Source organism: Oncorhynchus tshawytscha, linkage group LG05, assembly GCF_018296145.1.
Source record: "Oncorhynchus tshawytscha isolate Ot180627B linkage group LG05, Otsh_v2.0, whole genome shotgun sequence".
In the NCBI taxonomy this organism is placed as follows: Eukaryota; Metazoa; Chordata; class Actinopteri; order Salmoniformes; family Salmonidae; genus Oncorhynchus; species Oncorhynchus tshawytscha.
In genome coordinates this window covers 15895881-15916313 of record NC_056433.1, presented here as the reverse complement: position 1 = coordinate 15916313, position 20433 = coordinate 15895881, and positions in this window count along the sequence as shown.

Sequence of the window (20433 nt, the reverse complement as noted above, 5' to 3'; positions counted from 1 at the left end):
ATTACACCTCAAGGTTGTCCTCAGTCAACATGCAATTCAATGTCTAGTTGATTACTTCTACCAGGTAAAAACCCAAGATTGACCCAAAATGCCGAACATGATCCAAGGAAACCATTTATTTCTGTAAGAAGCAGTCTTTTCCTTGAATGGCAGAAATGTGAAATTCCCCTGATGGCAGTGGGACTGGGGTTGAGGACAGAGGCTGCTCACACCTGACCGCTTTTTGAGCTACGGTTGGTTAATTAACCCCCGTCAATCGCATTGACCTTCCCCACGACGTGCTCAAGAGGCCCACAACTACGCCGACCCTCACCGAGAGGGATAATTGGCTTGTAAAAGTCCAGCCAATCGCAGACAGGGGCCAGAAACAGCATCTAGCGAGCTAGAGGCACACTGACACAGGCTGCAAACCGACACAGGCTGCACACCAACACAGGCTGCGCCCCAAATTGCATCCTATACCCTATATAGTGCACTACTTTTGACCAGTGCCCATGGTAGTGCGCTATGTAGAGAATAGGGTGCCCTTTAGGGCGCAGACACAGTCAGCCATGGAGCACACAAGCCCCTCCTGAGAGAAACCACTGAATATCATTAAGAAGGCTGAAAGCATCCAATTAACCTCATCAACTCCCGGCTACTAACGAGGTGCCAAAAGGAACTTGGTTAGCGAGGCGTCAGCCTGTCACCATGGAGACTACTGGAGACAGCCAGGCCAGGAGAGAAAAGCATAATCCAATTTCATCGCCATTACCTAAATACGTAAGTGAGCTGATTACATTTTCATATGCATTTTGGGATGTGGGAGTTAAGATGGTGCTGTAACTGAGAAAAGGCTTGATCACTGCTGAAAATCTGTTTCAGTACTAGTTGCATCATCAGTGTAATTCCTCTGTTGTGTGTATACACCACACAGTTCATTTTTGGGAATCATATCCCCAAATAATTGCAATGCATTGACAAAAGGATGAAAATGAGGTGAGAAATAGTCCCATAGCCACAGAAAATCCAGAATGCAACCCAAATGGCACTACATTCCCTAAATTGTGCACTATTTTTAACCAGACCCCTATGGACCCTGGTCAAAAGTAGTGCACTATAAAGGGATAGGGTGCCATTTAGGATGAACACCCAGCCTTGATTGGTCTGTTCAGTTCTGACCTTGTCTGTACACGCCAAGGCCCAGGCGTCTTGTTAGCTGGCTAGCTCCCTGCTGGGGCCGGCAGTGAGACACCACATGCTGTGCAAGCAGGAAGAGGGAGGGTCTGACGAGCAAGCACCTCCCGGCTGTAGAACTGAGCTTGTGTCTCAAATGGAACCTTACTCCCTATTTAATTCAGAACTTTTATTGCACTAAAAAGGGAATAGGATGCCATTTGGGCCGCAGAGGAAGCACTTAATAGTCTAATCTGTCTGTTGAAACTTCATTGAATTGCATAAGAACCCCTTTCCTGACTATGAAAGCAACAGATTGACCTGTAGAAGGTGCTGTAGTAATCAGAGGGAGAACAGAAGGCAGTCGGGGGGAATGGTTTTGTTAGGTGCTGGTCTGTCTGCTGACCTTTTTGTTTGGGATGACTCTAACCTTTCCCCCTATAAACACAACCCTTGCACTTTAAGACCTCAAGAATAATCCATTTGTGTCTAAATAGCCCATGTTATGGTCAAATAGGGACTTTGTTAATAATCAAGGGAGTCACTAGAAACCTGACACTAAAATGTTCAAGATATTAATGGTTTCATATAGATAAAAAGTTCTAAAATCACAATACAGCAGAATAGAAGTTCAAATGGCAGCTATTCTCAGCTCTCTGCCAGAAAATCTGAGATGAGTGAAAATGCCATTAGGCTGATCTTGCATGACCAATTCCTTTTGGCTCACCTTCTAATGCTGACACCCCTACATGACTGAACCCCAGAACCCCCACTAAAGGCTTGGTGATGATTGACATACGATCCAGGGTGGTATTGTTATGGGATGGGTTTCCAAAGGGGGATGGAACAAGAGGAAAGGGATGGGTAGATGAGGGGTTTGTCCTCCCTGTCCACTCACTGTCTGTCCCCCTGATTCTGCTTTCTCCACTGCATGGCTTAAACTAATCCCATTACCAGTCAAGCGGCCTGACGCTGATGTGGCCTGCTAACTGACCAGCTGCCCCTGAGTCTGGCCTGCATTGGAGAGGCACTGTAACTTCAAAACCCCATAGCCTGGGCCTTCTTAGTGTGTGTGTGTGTGTGTGTGTGTGTGTGTGTGTGTGTGTGTGTGTGTGTGTGTGTGTGTGTGTGTGTGTGTGTGTGTGTGTGTGTGTGTGTGTGTGTGTGTGTGTGTGTGTGTGTGTGTGTGTGTGTGTGTGTGTGTGTGTGTGTGTGTGTGTCTGTCCACGCCTATCTGCCTTGGCAGTGGGGGCTCCAGTCTTCTAGTCCTGGGATGGCATTGGTTTGGAATCGGAACCTCCTCATGCAAACTGCCTCAGAGTTCCATAACGGCCCTCCATGACACTGAGTCACTCAGAGCATCATTAATCCAGTGTCCTAAACAAAGGCATCTATCTATACGCATATACTCTGAGTGTACAAAACATTAAGAATACCATCCTAATATTGAGTTGCACCCACTTCTGACCTCAGAACAGCCTCAATTAATTAACAAGGTGTCCAAAGCGTTCCACAGGGATGCTGGCCCATGTCGACTCCAATGCTTCCCACAGTTGTGTCAAGTTGTCTGGATGTCCTTTGGGTGGTGGGCCATTCTTGATAAACACAGGAAGTTGTTGAGTGTGAAAAACCCAACAGTGTTGCAGTTCTTGATACACTCAAACGGGGCCTGGCACCTACTGCCATACCCCGTTCAAAGGCACTTAAATATTTGTCTTAAAGATTAAAGCAGAGAGCAAGGGAACCAACAATGCTGTAATGAAGGCAACTTGAAAATGCATTGCTTTATTATTCATAGTTGTTTAAGATGTGTGTTGCCTCTGTGAAAACCTCCTATTTTCCCCAAAGTAATAATGGTCGACATTATTGAGCTCATTGACACAATCCTGTAACCTCTATAGGGAGCAACCAATCAATCATCAATGATGAAAAGTACAACAGTGATTATTTGTGGAATAATGTCATGGAGCGTGTAACCAGGAAAAGACCATTAGGCTCTCCATCAATAAATCCATGTCTTCCATTGAGTGTTGCAGTATGGGTTCAGTATTACTCCAGCCCATAGAGAACAGCAAAATGTCAGATCTCTACAAGTGTACAGTCTTTATCCTCAGTGACTGCATTACATCGCAAGGGCTAACCTATGGTAACAGAGCCGTGGTCAAAAGTTGTGCACCACATAGGGAATAGGGTATCATTTGGGACGGAGGCCATATTTCCCCTCCATCAGTTACAAAAACAATTCTCCATGTTAAAATGTCTCTCCTGATGATGTCATCCATCTGCTCTGTTTATTTTGCAGCAGGAAGGAATAATTAATATTTGATGAGTTAGTGCATTATGCCACTTTACACTGTTCAGGGGCTGTTGATCTGAATCTGAATTATCATGTTGGTTTTACATGGAGTCTCCACCACCTCACATCAGTGAATAATGAAGATTAAATGTGAGCATCCTGCACCCTTTCATCCCTTTCCCTCCTCTACAGTTCCCTCTCTTCTCCTCTACAGTTCCCTCTCTTCTCCTCTACAATTCCCTCTCTTCTCCTCTACAGTTCCCTCTCTTCTCCTCTACAGTTCCCTCTCTTCTCCTCTACAGTTCCCTCTCTTCTCCTCTACAGTTGACTCTCCTCTTTCTCGCCTCTCGACTCCTCTTTCCTCCTCTCTCATCTAAATCTCTCCTCTCCTCTCTCTTATCTCTTCTCTCTCCTCTCTCCTCAATCCTCTCGGCGTCTTATCGGCTCTTAACCAAACATGCTATTTTGTTTGTTTTTTCGCTATGTTCGTAACTTGTTTTGTACATAATGTTGCTGCTACCGTCTCTTATGACCGGAAAGAGCTTTTGAACATCAGAACTGCGATTACTCACCTTAGATGAAGAGTTTTTCTTCAGTGAGTCGGACGAGAGGGATATACTACTGACACCCGACCAGGCTCAGATCCCTGTCATTAGCTGGAGAAGGAAACTGAGATTTCTCTGAAAAAGATCAGGATGCCCTGTGAGGATCAGGCAACGAGTGGCTAATCTGCCCTTGCCATCCAGCTAGCGAACGTTCAATTGCTGGAAAATAAATGGGACAAACTGAAGCGTGTATATCCTATCAACGGGACATTAAAAACTGGAATATCTAATGTTTCCCCGAGTCGTGGCTGAAAGACGACATTAAGAACATACAGCTGGCGGGGTAAACACTCTATCAGCAGGACAGAACAGCAGCCTCTGGTAAGACATGGGGCAGGGGCCTATGCATATATGTAAACAACAGCTGGTGCACGATATCTAAGGAAGTCTCAAGGTGTTGCTTGCCTGAGGTAGAGTATCTCATGGTAAGCTGTAGCCCACACTATCTACCTAGAGAGTTTTCATCTGTATTTTTCGTAGCTATCTACATACCAACACAGACCAATGCTGGCACTCAATGAGCGGTATACCACCATAAGCAAACAGGAAAAGGCTCATCCAGAGGCGGCGCTCCTAGTGGCCAGGGACTTTAATGCAGGGAAACTTAACTCAGTTTTACTTAATTTCTATCAGAATGTTAAATGTGCAACCAGAGGAAAAAGAGTTCTAGACCACCTTTACTCCGCACACAGAGACGCGTACAAAGCTCTCCCTCGCCCTCCATTTGGCAAATCTCACCATAATTCTATCCTGCTGATTCCTTCTTACAAGCTAAATTTCAAGCAGGAAGCACCAGTGACTCGGTCTATAAAAAAGTGGTCAGATGAAGTGGTCAGATACAGGACTGTTTTGCTATCACAAACCGGAATATGTTCCGGGATTCTTCCGATGGCATTGAGGAGTACACCACATCAGTCACTGGCTATATCTGTTCGTACAGTGCCTTGCAAAAGTATTCATCCCCTTTGTGTTTTTCCTACTTTGTTGCATTTCAACCTGTAATTTAAATTGATTTTTATTTGGATTTCATGTAATGGACATACACAGAAATGTCCAAATTGGTAGAGTGAAATTAAATAAATTACTTGTTTCAAAGAATTCTAAAAAATAAAAATAGAAAAGTGGTGCGTGCATATGTATTCACCCCCTTTGCTAGGAATCCCCTAAATAAGATCTGGTGTAACCAATTACCTTCAGAAGTCACATAATTAGTTAAATAAAGTACACCTGTGGGCAATCTAAGTGTCACATGATCTGTCACATGATCTCAGTATCTATACACCTGTTCTGTAAGGCCCCAGAGTCTGCAACACTACTAAGCAAGGGGCACCACCAAGCAAGTGGCACCAGAAAGACCAAGGAGCTCTCCAAACAGGTCAAGGACAAAGTTGTGTAAAAGTACATATCAGGGTTGGGTTATAAAAAAATGGCACGACAACAAACCTACCAAGAGAGGGCCGCCCACCAAAACTCACAGACCAGGCAAGGATGGCATTAATCAGAGAGGCAACAAAGAGACCAAAGATAACCCTGAAGGAGCTGCAAACCTCCACAGTGGAGATTGGAGTATCTGTCCATAGGACCAATTTAAGCCGTACACTCCACACAGCTGGGCTTTATGGAAGTGTGGCCAGAAAAAAAGCCATTGCTTAAAGAAAAAATAAGCTAAAAGGCATGTGGGAGACTCTCCAAACATATGGAAGAAGGTACTCGGGGTACTGAGAGCTTTTTGGCCATCAAGGAAAACCCTGTGTCTGGCGCAAACCCAACACCTCTCATCACCCCGAGAACACCATGGCAGTATCATGCTGTGGGGATGTTTTTCATCGGCAGGGACTGGGAAACTGGTCAGAATTGAGGGAATGATATTGCAAAATATAAGGAAATTCTTGAAGGAAACCAGTTTCAGTCTTCCAGAGATTTGAGACTGGGACGGAGGTTCACCTTCCAGCATGACAATGACCCTAAGTATACTGCTAAAGCAACACTTGAGTGGTTTAAGGGGAAACATTTAAATGCCTTGTCAAAGCCCAGACCTCAATCCAATTGAGAATCTGTGGAATGACCTAAAGATTGCTGTACACCAGCTGAACCCATCCAACTTGAAGGAGATGGAGCAGTTTGCCTTGAAGAATGGGCAAAAATCCCAGTGACTTGATGTGCCAAGCTTATAGAGACATACCCCAAGAGACTTGCAGCTGTAATTGCTGCAAAGGTGGCTATACAAAGTATTGACTTTGGGGGGGTTGAATAGTTATGCACGCTCAAGATTTACGTTTATTTGTCTTATTTCTTGTTTGTTATACAATAAAAAATATTTTGCATCTTCAAAGTGGTAGGCATTTTGTTAAATCAAATGATACGAACCCCCCAAAAAATCTAATTTAATTTGAGATTGTAAGGCAACAAAATAGTAAAAATGGCAAGGGGCTGAATACTTTCGCAAGCCTGTACATACTCCAACCAGAAGCCATGGATTACAGGCAACATTCGCAGTGACCTAAAGGGTAGAGCTGCAACTTTCAAGGAACAGGACTCTAACCAGGAAGCTTATAAGAAATCCTGCTATGCCCTCTAACAAACCATCAACACAGGACTAAGATCGAATCGTACTACACCGGCCCCCCCGACGCTCAATGGATGCGGCAGGGCTTGCAAACTACTACAGACAACAAAGGGAAGCACAGCTGAGAGCTGCCCAGTGACACAAGCCTACCAGACTAGCAAAATAACATCTATGCTCGCTTCGAGGAAAATAACACTGAAACATGCATGAGAGTATCAGCTGTTCCGGACGACTGTGTGATCACGCTCTCCGCAGACGATGTGAGTAAGACCTTTAAACAGGTCAACATTCACAAGGCCACAGGGCCTTACGGATTACCAGGACTTGTACTGCGAGCATGCACTGATCAACTGGCAAGTGTCTTCACTGACATTTTCAATCTCTCCCTGTCTGAGTCTGTAATACCAACATGTTTCAAGTAGACTACCATAGTCCCTGTGCCCAATAACACAAAGGTATCCTGCCTAAATGACTACAGACCCGTAGCACTCACGTCTGTAGCCATGAAATGCTTTGGAAGGCTGGTCATGGCTCACATCAACACCATTATACCAGAAACACTAGACCCACTCCAATTTGCATACCGCACCAACAGATCCCCAGATTATGCAATCTCTATTGCACTCCACATTGCCCTTTCACACTTGGACATAAGGAACACCTATGTGAGAATGCTATTCATTGACTACAGCTCAACGTTCAACACCATAGCGCCCTCACAGCTCGTCACTAAGCTAAGGACCCTGGGACTAAACACCTCCCTCTGCAACTGGATCCTGAACTTCCCGACGGGTCATCCCCAGGTGGTAAGGGTAGGTAGCAACACATCCGCTACACTGATCCTCAACACGGGGGCCCCTCAGGGGTGCGTGCTCAGTCCCCTCCTGTACTCCCTGTTCACTCATGACTGCACGGCGTGGCACGATTCCAACACCATCATTAAGTTTGCTAATGAAACAACAGTGGTAGGCCTGATCACCGACAACGGTGTGACAGCCTATAGGGGGGAGGTCAGAGACATGACCGTGTGGTGCAAGGACAACAATCTCTCCCTCAACGTGATCAAGACAAAGGAGATGTTCGTGGACTACAGGAAAAGGAGGACAGAGCACGCCCCCATTCTCATCGACAGGGCTGTAGTGGATCGGGTTTAGAGCTTCAAGTTCCAAGCACACCAAGACAGTCATGAAGACGGCACAACAAAACCTATTCCCCCTCAGGAGACTGAAAAGATTTGAAACGGGTCCTCAGATTCTCAGAAGGTTGTACAGCTGCATCGAGAGCATCCTTACGGATTGCGTCACTGCCTGGTATTGGCAACTGCTCGGCCTCCAACAACAAGGCACTTCAGAGGGTAGTGTATACAGCCCAGTACATCACCCGGGGCCAAGCATCCTGCCATCCATGACCTCTATACCAGGCGGTGTCAGAGGAAGGCCCTAAAAATTGTCATTGATTCCAGCCACCCTAGTCATAGACTGTTCTCTCTGCTACCGCACGGCAAGCGGTGCCGGAGCGCCAAGTCTAGGTCCAAGAGGCTTCTAAACAGCTTCTACCACCAAGCCATAAGACTCCTGGACATCTAATCAAATGTCCCCCCCCCACCCACTCTTCTACGCTGCTACTACTCTCAGTTATTATTTATGCATAGTCACTTTAATTACTCTACCTACATGTATACAGTTGAAGTCAGAAGTTTACATACACTTAGGTTGGAGTCATTAAAACCCGCTTTTCAACCACTCCACAAATTTCTTGTTAACAAACTATAGTTTTGGCAAGTGGGTCAGGCCATCTACTTTGTACATGACACAAGTCATTTTTTCCAACAATTGTTTACAGACAGATTATTTCACTTATAATTCACTGTATCACAATTCCAGTGGGTCAGAAGTGTACATACACTAAGTTAACTGTGCCTTTTAAACAGCTTGGAAAATTCCAGAAAAGTATGTGATGGCTTTAGAAGCTTCTGATAGGCTAATTGACATCATTTGAGTCAATTGGATGTGTACCTGTGGACGTATTTCAAGGCCTACCTTCAAACTCAGTGCCTCTTTGCTTGACATTATTGGAAAATCAAAAGAAATCAGCCAAGACCTCAGAAAGAAATTGTAGACCTCCACAAGTCTCGTTTATCTTAGGGAGCATCCATTTCCAAATTCTTGAAGGTACCACGTTCATCTGTATAAACAATAGTACGCAAGTATAAACACCATGGGATCACGCAGCCGTTTTACCACTCAGGAAGGAGCGGAAATCTCTCGTTCTGTCTCTGAGAGATGAACGTCCTTTGGTGCAAAAAGTGCAAATCAATCCCTGAACAACAGCAAAGGACCTTGTGAAGATGCTGGAGGAAACAGGTACAAAAGTATCTATATCCACTGTAAAACAAGTCCTCTATCGACATAACCTAAAAGGCCGCTGAGCAAATAAGAAGCCACTGCTCCAAAACGGCCATAAAAAGCCAGACTACGGTTTGCAACTGCACATGGGGACAAAGATCATACTTTTTGGAGAAATTGTTATGTTTGGAGGAAAAAGGCAGAGGCTTGCAAGCCGAAGAACACCATCCCAACCGTGAAGCACGGGGGTGACAGCATCATGTTGTGGGGGTGCTTTCTTGCGGAAGCGACTGGTGCACTTCACAAAATAGATGGCATCATGAGGTAGGAAAATTATGTAGATATATTGAAGCAACATCTCAAGACATCAGTCAGGAAGGTAAAGCTTGGTTGCAAATTGGTCTTCCAAATGGACAATGACCCCAAGCATACTTCCAAAATTGTGGCAAAATGGCTTAAGGACAACAAAGTCAATGTATAGGAGTGGCCATCACAAAGCCCTGACCTCAATCCTATAGAAAATTTGTGGGCAGAACTGAGAAAGCTTGTGCGAGCAAGGAAGCCTACAAACCTGACTCAGGTACACCAGCTCTGTCAGGAGGAATTGGACAAAATTCAGCCAACCTATTGTGGGAAGCTTGTGGAAGGCTACCTTAAACATTTGACCTAAGTTAAACAATTTAAATGCAAAGCTACCAAATACTAATTGAGTGTATGTAAACTTCTGACCCACTGGGAATGTGATGAAAGAAATAAAAGCTGAAATAAATCACTCTATTATTATTCTGGCGTTTCACAGTCTTACATTAAAGTGGTGATCTTAACTGACCTAAGACAGGGAATTTTTACTAGGATTAAATGTCAGGAATTGTGAAAAACTGAATTTAAATGTATTTGGCTAAGGTGTATGCAAACTTCAACTTCAACTGTATTACCTGAATTACCTCGACACCGGTGCCTCCTGTGCCCGCTGCATATAGCCTAGCTATTGTTATTTTACTGCTTCTCTTTAATTATTTGTTACTTTATTTCTTACATTTTTTTGGTCTATTTTTTGTCATTTTTTGTTTAAAAAAAAGACATGTTATTTTGTATTTTTTATGGGTATTTTCTTAAAACTGCAATGTTGGTTAAGGGCTTGTAAGTAAGCATTTCACTGTAAGGTCTACACCTGTGGTATTCGGCACCTGTGACAAATAAAATTTGATTTGATTTGCTCTCCTCGCTCTTCTCTCCTCCCTTCTCTTCTCTCTCCACTCTTGACTTTCCTTTCTTCTCTTTTCTCTACGATCCGGAATCCAGCCTTTGATGATTGATGTGTTGAGCTTAATGGTGCTTCTAAAGCAGGGAGGCATGAATTACTTTAGTTTTAGCTGTGGAAGGAATGAATGAAGCTTGAAAGTCATCACATGTAGCCTACCTATTGTGTCATTTCAGTGAAGATGGCATGCGTGTGTTAATGGATCACACCAATCAATCAACCAATCAAATTAATCAAAAGCCTAAAACCCTAAACAGCAACAAACAATACAGATGTAGAAGCACTGTGGCTTGGAAAAACTACATAGAAAGGCAGGATCTTAGGAAGAAACCTAGAGAGGATCCAGGCTCTGAAGGGTGGCCAGTCCTTTTCTGGCTGTGCCAGGTTGAGATTATAACAGTACATGGCAAAGATGTTCAAATGTTCGTAGATGACCAGCAGGTTCAAATAATAATAATCACAGTGGTTGTAGAGGGTGCAACAGCTTAGCACCTCAGGAGTAAATGTCAGTGGGCTTTTCATAACCAAGCATTGTACACTAGCCACATTTCATGATTTGATAAAAATTTATAAACACACAACTCCTACCATCAAAACCCCCAACAACCACAATGTAAATACGGAGGGCAACAGGCATCATAACAGGTTGGAAAACATATGTACTAAACGGTTTTGTAAAAGGAAAACAATGCATTAGCTTGCAGGACATATGTCATTATTTGTCATAGAATTTGTGGTTACTAATGACTATTTATTGGAATCCTGACAGATTTGTCCAGAATTATTGATGTATTTTCATTGTTAGTTGAGCTATTTACTCAAATAAAAGACTGTGGAACTGTGAAACAGTGTGAACAAACTATGAAACAAACATCAACAGCACACTGCCGGGAGATAGCCTAGCGGTTAAGAGTGCTGGGCCAGTAACCAAAAAGTCGCTGGTTTGAATCCCTGAGCCAACTTTTGCGACAGATTCTTCAATATGCCCTTGAGCAAGGCACTTAGCCATAGTCGCTCTGGATAAGAGCATCTGTTGAATTACTAAAATGCCACAGTGGCTGTCCTTGCTATTCCCACTTGTTTTTGCGCATCTCTCCACATTGTCCGCATCCAAGCAAATATGTACAGTGCCCTGCTGTCTCATTTCAATTGGCCTCCATCTGTTTTGTGTGTCTATGAAAAGGTCTATTATGATCCTCTGCTCTCAGTACAAATGGACTGGCTAAGCAGATAGGACCGGGCCCCCCGAAAAACATTAGCCCCTCGGATTCCAAGGAGCCCCACCCCACTAGTTTAATTATCCAGCTCTATGGAGGGATCTTCATTTTAACGAGTTTTAAAATGTATTGTCTACAGAGCCCATAAAAAAGACCTAGTGTGTCTGCTGTAGGTGGGAAGGCTGGGTGTGTTGTGGGGCTGTGAGCAGGCAGGCAGGCAGATTGGGCCGGGACAACCTCTTTATTAACCCTAGAGTGACTAGCTAATGTGATTGAAGTGGAACCACCTGGCAGGGGACAGTGCACAGTCAGCTGCCACTGAAGGCAACAAATGGGGAGAGACCAGGTGCTGGGCTCCAGCCCTCTTAATTGTTGCCATGTAATAGGTCGCTTGACTGCACAGTGCAGCTTGGGGCTAAGATTAAAAACGCTGTTGCTAACACACAGGAGGCCATTTTCTTTTCTCTCTCAGTTCCTAGCCCTATAGCCTCTCCCCTCTCCCAGTGATTATGAAATTAAGAGGAAGGAAAGGAGCGAAAGAAAGAAGCCTGGAAGTAGTGTTTTTTTATTGTAGCTTGAGGTGGTCATTTTTGTGGTCTCTCTCTCTCAATTCAATTCAATTTAAGGGACTTCATTGGCATGGGAAACATATGTTTACATCGCCAAAGCAAGTGAAATAGAAAATAAACAAAAGTGAAATAAACAATACAATATTTGCAGTAAACATTACACTTACAAAAGTTCCAAAAGAATAAAGACATTTGAAATGTCATATTATGTCTATATACAGTGGCTTGTGAAAGTATTCACCTCCCTTGACATTTTTACTATTTTGTTGCCTTACAACCTGGAATTAAAATGGATTTTTTTTGGGGGGGGGTGTATCATTTGATTTACACAACACACCACTTTGAAGATGCAAAATATTTTTGATTGTGAAACAAACAAGAGAGAAACGAAGGTTGAAAGTCATGCATCCTCCGATACACAACCCAACCAAGCCGCACTGCTTCTTAACACAGCACCATCCAACCCGGAAGCCAGCCACACCAATGTGTTGGAGGAAACACCGTGCAACCTTGGTTAGCGCGCACTGCGCCTGGCCCACCACAGGAGTCGCGGCCGGTTACGACAGAGCCTGGGCGTGAACCCAGAGTCTCTGGTGGCACAGCTGGCACTGCAGTACAGCACACTTAACCACTGCGCCAGCCGGGAGGCTGTATAGCCACCTTTTGCACCAATTACAGCTGCAAGTCTCTTGGGGTATGTCTCTATAAGCTTGGCAAATCTAACCACTGAGATTTTTGCCCATTCTTCAAGGCCAAACTGCTCCAGCTCCTTCAAGTTGGATGGGTTCCGCTGGTGTACAGCAATCTTTAGGTCATAACACAGATTCTCAATTGGATTGAGGTCTGGGCTTTGACTAGGCCATTCCAAGAAATTTAATGTTTCCCCTTAAACCACGTGTGTGTTGCTTTAGCAGTATGCTTAAGGTCATTGTCCTGCTGGAAGGTGAACCTCCCTCCCAGTCTCAAATCTCTAGAAGACTGAAACAGGTTTCCCTCAATAATTTCCCTGTATTTAGCACCATCCATCATTACTTAAATTCTGACCAGTTTCCCAGTCCCTGCTGATGGAAAACACACCCACAGCATGATGCTGCCACCACCATGCTTCACTGTGGGGATGGTATTCTCGGGGTGATGAGAGGTGTTGGGTTTGCGCTAGACATAGTGTTTTCCTTGATGGCCAAAAAGCTAAATTTGAGTCTCATCTGACCAGAGTACCTCTTCCATATGTTTGGAGAGTCTCCAACATGCCTTTTGGTGAACACCAAATGTGTTTGCTTATTTTTTTCTTTAAGCAATGGCTTTTTTTCTGGCCACTCTTCCGTAAAGCCCAGCTCTGTGGAGGGTATGGCTTAATGTGGTCCTATGGACAGATACTCCAATCTCCACTGTGGAGGTTTGCAACTCCTTCAGGGTTATCTTTGGTCTCTTTGTTGCCTCTCTGATTAATGCCCTCCTTGCCTGGTCCATGAGTTTTGGTGGGCGCTCTCTTTTGGCAGGTTTGTTGTGTTGCCATATTCGTTCCATTTTTAATAATGGATTTATGGTGCTCCGTGGGATGTTCAAATTTTTGGATATTTGTTTATAATCCAACCCTGATCTGTACTTCTCCACAACTTTGTCCCTGACCTATTTGGAGAGATCCTTGGTCTTCATGGTGCCGCTTGCTTCGTGGTGCCCTTTGCTGTTGCAGATTCTGGGGCCTTACAGAACAGGTGTATATATACTGAGATCATGTGACAGATCATGTGACCCTTAGATTAATTATGTGACTTCTGAAGGTAATTCTTTGCACCACATCATATTTGCTTCATAGCAAAGGGGGTGAATACATATGCACGCACCACTTTTTATTTTTTACCAATTTGGACTATTTTGTGTAAGTCCATTACATAAAATCCAAATAAAAATCTATTTAAATTACAGGTTGTAATGCAACAAAATAGGAAAAACATCAAGGGGGGTGAATAGTTTTGCAAGTGTTGTAATGATGTGCAGATAGTTGAAGTACAAAAGGGAAAATAAATAAACAGAAATATAGGTTGCATTTACAATGGTGTTTGTTCTTCAATGGTTGCCCTTTTCTTGTGGCAACAGATCACAAATTGTGCTGCAGTGATGGCACACTGTGGTATTTCACCCAATAGATATGGGAGTTTATCAAAATTGGATTTGTTTTTGAATTCTTTGTGGGTCTGTGTAATCTGAGGGAAATATGTTCCTCTAATTTGGTCCTACATTTGGCAGAAGGTTAGGACGTGCAGCTTAGTTTCCACCTCATTTTGTGGGCAGTGTGCACATAGCCTGTCTTCTCTTGAGAGCCATGTCTGCGTTCGGCATTCCAAGAGAAAGAGAAAATTAAATCCATTAATTTACGTTCAAAATAAGTTAGTGATTGAATGTATTAAGGCTCAGTATTGAGTTATGAAAGGCTTGTCTGTCAGCCCATATCTAGCTGTCCAGTCTTCAGCTTTGATGTATCGGAGGTGAAGGTTCGGAGGTGAAGCTATTCCCTATATAGTGCACTACTTTTGACCAGGGCCCATAGGGATCGATATAGGGAAGACGGTGGCATTTGGAACGCACTTTACATTTTTCAGGAAGTGGTCTGTCAGTCCGTTTGCCCATACTTAGGAGAACAAAGGCTTAGCACTAATGCAGTAGGGATCAAACCACTGCTTTTCTCTGTGAGGTCAGGCTTTTAATGTTAAACCAACCCAGTGCCAGCCACTGTCCAGGGACGCCTTCAAAGCAGAATGTAGGCTGAGTCATCCACCACCTTTTTTCCTTAATTCAGCCCTTTTTGCTAAGACTAGCTTGGTTAATTGTCGGCCATTGTGTTTTACACATCTGAGCCCGTGTCAGCCGTCAACGACTCAATGGAAATTGAAAGGAGAGGTCTTGTAACATGGGGAGTGGGCTCATTTGAATACACAGCCACAGCAGCTCTTTGATAGCCCTGCAAATTAGGGCAGGGCACTGTGTCGTCATCTGGCGCCTGTTTATCATAATGGGATGCCTGAAAACTAGCAGGTCCCATATGGCAGACATAGTCTGCCGGGTGTTGCCTCTCTTGTTGCTGTTTGTTGTTGTTATTTATTTACGAAACCAGTCAGATGAGATGAGTGAGTTAGTGTTGCCCCGTGCCAGGAGCAAGGGTGGCAAAGGGGGCACATTGGCATGGCATGGATCTCCGTTGAGGCTAGTAGAGACCAGGGCCAATTAGCCTAGCCACCGGACGGAGGGAGCAGGGTGGGCCGTCTGGGTGGCAGACATGGGCGATTCCCCCTGGTTGTCTCTCTTAGGCAGTGCCAGGTTGTGATAGCATCATACCCATCCAAGAGAGGACAGTGGGTTGGTTGGTCACAGCACTCTTCAAGGCCCTTGATCTTTGTATCTGTCTAATGCTCCAAATAGGTTCTGCAGCCATGACATGTGCTGAGCATTGCTTTATAGCACAAACAGAAGGAGACAATATACTGTTCCTCATACTTTTTACTAGAAAGAGCAGCTCTTGTATGGTAATAGAATCACTTTGAAAGAATAATCTAAATGTGAATACAGACAATAGGAATAAAATGTAATTGGAAAATCTCAATGCAAATATTGTCTGAAATGACATGCCGTTAAACATGTAGCTTAGTAAAGAGCGAATGCTGATGTAGAGTGAGAGAATGTCCAAGGCTCAATTACCTAGTCACCACAGGTCCTCCATGTGATCATTGGATGACTTGGGTAGAAGCAGCACCTTGGAAGAACTGTTGTGCTGTTGTATTGGGATGCTAAACCTCTGGGAGGTGGTTACACTAAGACTCAGAGCCTGTGCCTGCTCTCCCCCAATCCCTAATGATCCAGCTACACACATAATAGAGATGTTGTTCTGTGCTGTTATTCAGGCAGCATCCCAAATGGTACCCTATTCCCTACATAATGCACTACGACACAGCCCATGAATGTCCTACACACCCCTCCCCTCTTCTCCCCTACCGTAAATTAAAGACAGTGCACTCCTACAGTAGAGGTGGTTCAAACACATTGGGACTTAATGGTCCTCCCAACACCAGAATGGTAAAACCCACTCTCTCTCTCTATGAGGCTATTATCACAACCAATCTCACTTAGTGAGACCCATCCTGATCCGCCATGGCCACAGACAGGGCTTTGATGGTGATGGTAAAAGCCTTGCCCTCTGCCTGGAGGAGTGATGGCCTTGCAGCAGCACCATCAATACCAACAACATTTCAACACTACGAGAAAGCCCTGAAGTGCACAGTGCATTACTTCTCTCTCCGGCTGAGGACTGTGTCTAGTTATCTCGCTACCACCACTGCTGCCGCCCCATAATTCCAGCTAAAAGCCCCAGGCGGAGGCTCCTGCTGTGGGGTTGGTGGTGATTGTGGAGATTGATCTGTGCCAGGAGATGGCTGTGGTGATGGCTGCTGTGGTGAGTGAGGGCCCCCATAGAGCTATGGATCCCAGCAGCAAGGGAAGCTGAACCTCTAACAACCGAGGTCACACCTCCTTAATCCACCACCTTTCAATCAGGACAGCAGTAACATCCATCCATCAACCCGCACTTACAGTAACACTAGGACAGACCATATACCACCCCCTCTCATCACTACCTACAGACCAGAGGACAGACAGGACAGACTGGCTAAGTCTTGAAGTCATGTATTAATTCCCTTTTTACATATGAAGCTCATGATTTCTAACAGCTTTGAAAGTGCACAATTAAAGTGGCACTCAAAACCCAATGAAATATGCAGAGGGGTGAATCAGAACCCCAACACTGTGGACTGTGGAGAAGGCAGACAGGAGGATTGTTTGGAGGTAGTCACCCGGATGGGAAGATGGCTGTTCTGGCAGAGGGTCCCATCGTAGCGCCATTACAATGCTTATCTACTCCCTCCCAGCACAGAAGACCTGAGGATCCTCTCTTCCAGGCGAATGACACGCTGGTTCAATCCCAAATGTTACCCTATTCCCTACATAGTGCACTACTTTTGAACAGATCCCTATGGGCCTTGATCAAGCGTAGTGCACTATATAGTAAATAGGGTGCCATTTGGGATGTGGCCACAGCCATGAGCAGATAACTCCACCTCAGCCTCATCTCTTAGCCCTACTGGCCTCTGGGGAGGGGCCCAGGACAGAACTGTCTGGGCTCTTACCCACTGATAAATTACTTGGCTTCCTGTGACCAACAGCTGCCTACACTCCAATCATACCAAGGCCCCAGGGGGCCGCAGCAGACAAACGGAACAAGCAGCGCTCTGCGCTCACATACACAACACAAAGTTGAGGAGCCTGTTGTAGGGGACTAGGGCAGAGAGAAAAGCCCCCACTGATCCTCCAACATACTTAGAGCTCAGTCCTGTCAAGCAGAAACACACTCACTCCACATTGCATTGATGTTCAGAGAATAATGATGATTAGAATGAGAATTGTCTTGAAGCATTGCATTGTGGTTCCACAACCCTGTTGGAAATGGAAAACACCACCCACTCATTGTAGCTTTCCCAGTCCCAACCTGTCACAGCTTTCTTCTGTTGAAGGAGAGGCGGACCAAAACGCAGCGTGGTTATTTTGATACATCTTTAATGAAGATGATAAATGAACGATATACAAAAACAAGAAACGTGAAAAACCGAAAACAGCCCTATCTGGTGTAACAAACACAAAGACAGGAACAATCACCCACGAAACCCAACACCAAACAGGCTACCTAAATATGGTTCCCAATCAGAGACCATGACTAACACCTGCCTCTGATTGAGAACCATATCAGGCCCAAACACAGAAACAGACAAACAAGACATCCAACATAGAATGCCCACTCAGATCACACCCTGACCAAACAAAACATAGAATCATACAAAGCAAACTATGGTCAGGGTGTGACAGTACCCCCCCACCCACAACACAGTCACTGTAGAGAAACACCCACACAACACAGTCACTGTAGAGAAACACCCACACAACACAGTCACAGTAGAGAAACACCCACACAACACAGTCACAGTAGAGAAACACCCAACACATACATATCATTATTTAATCATTCCATGTTTTCTGAGCTTCATGGCTTGATGTGTGTCATCCACAAGAGGATACGATATTTAAATGCTGGTATTGAAGCGTATACAGTGCCTTGCGAAAGTATTCGGCCCCCTTGAACTTTGCGACCTTTTGCCACATTTCAGGCTTCAAACATAAAGATATAAAACTGTATTTTTTTGTGAAGAATCAACAACAAGTGGGACACAATCATGAAGTGGAACGACATTTATTGGATATTTCAAACTTTTTTAACAAATCAAAAACTGAAAAATTGGGCGTGCAAAATTATTCAGCCCCTTTACTTTCAGTGCAGCAAACTCTCTCCAGAAGTTCAGTGAGGATCTCTGAATGATCCAATGTTGACCTAAATGACTAATGATGATAAATACAATCCACCTGTGTGTAATCAAGTCTCCGTATAAATGCACCTGCACTGTGATAGTCTCAGAGGTCCGTTAAAAGCGCAGAGAGCATCATGAAGAACAAGGAACACACCAGGCAGGTCCGAGATGAAGTTTAAAGCCGGATTTGGATACAAAAAGATTTCCCAAGCTTTAAACATCCCAAGGAGCACTGTGCAAGCGGTAATATTGAAATGGAAGGAGTATCAGACCACTGCAAATCTACCAAGACCTGGCAGTCCCTCTAAACTTTCAGCTCATACAAGGAGAAGACTGATCAGAGATGCAGCCAAGAGGCCCATGATCACTCTGGATGAACTGCAGAGATCTACAGCTGAGGTGGGAGACTCTGTCCATAGGACAACAATCAGTCGTATATTGCACAAATCTGGCCTTTATGGAAAAGTGGCAAGAAGAAAGCCATTTCTTAAAGATATCCATAAAGTGTCGTTTAAAGTTTGCCACAAGCCACCTGGGAGACACACCAAACATGTGGAAGACGGTGCTCTGGTCAGATGAAACCAAAATTGAACTTTTTGGCAACAATGCAAAATGTTATGTTTGGCGTAAAAGCAACACAGCTCATCACCCTGAACGCATCATCCCCACTGTCAAACATGGTGGTGGCAGCATCATGGTTTGGGCCTGCTTTTCTTCAGCAGGGACAGGAAAGATGGTTAAAATTGATGGGAAGATGGATGGAGCCAAATACAGGACCATTCTGGAAGAAAACCTGATGGAGTCTGCAAAAGACCTGAGACTGGGACGGAGATTTGTCTTCCAACAAGACAATGATCCAAAACATAAAGCAAAATCTACAATGGAATGGTTCAAAAATAAACATATCCAGGTGTTAGAATGGCCAAGTCAAAGTCCAGACCTGAATCCATTCGAGAATCTGTGGAAAGAACTGAAAACTGCTGTTCACAAATGCTCTCCATCCAACCTCACTGAGCTCGAGCTGTTTTGCAAGGAGGAATGGGAAAAAATGTCAGTCTCTCGATGTGCCAAACTGATAGAGACATACCCCAAGCGACTTACAGCTGTAATCGCAGCAAAAGGTGGCGCTACAAAGTATTAACTTAAGGGGGCTGAATCATTTTGCACGCCCAATTTTTCAGTTTTTGATTTGTTAAAAAAATTTGAAATATCCAATAAATGTCATTCCACTTCATGATTGTGTCCCACTTGTTGTTGATTCTTCACAAAAAAATATAGTTTTATATCTTTATGTTTGAAGCCTGAAATGTGGCAAAAGGTCGCAAAGTTCAAGGGGGCCGAATACTTTCGCAAGGCACTGTAAATTGCATAACACAAGAGAAAAGCAGGTCCTCTCAGGTGCAACACACTTTGAGATATTTCAAATTATTGCAGCATTCTAATAACTGAATTCAAAGTGAGAGTAGTACAAATATTCTAAATATGTTTGATCAGAATTCACATAATTCACAAAACTACAACAATTCTCTGAACCAAGACATGCAACGCTCTGTTTCACATTGATTAAAAAAGTGGAGGATGAGATCACTGCACCAAGCCATAACACACACACACACACACTGCACCAAGCCATAGTAAGAAGAAAGGCGTTTTGCACGGCCCTGGTTTTTCATTACGGTGGACAGAGCAGATGAGAGAGGTAGCGGAGGGCGCATGCAGGCCTGTGTGGAGCATCCCTGGGATGGGAGGATAGGGCACTGTTCTGCTGGCATTGGCCACTGCCCCTACCCTGCCTGGCATCATCCTCCAGGTTCAGCCACAGAGGGAGGGAGGGAGGGAATAATGAGCTCTCCATGCATCAGGGGATTCCTCTGATTAAAGGTGGTATACACACACACACACGCACACCACACACACACACATTAACACCACACACACACACAAACACAACACACCACACACACACACACACAACCAAACGGTCCTCATCAGTCACCTGACAGAAGCAGCTGTAG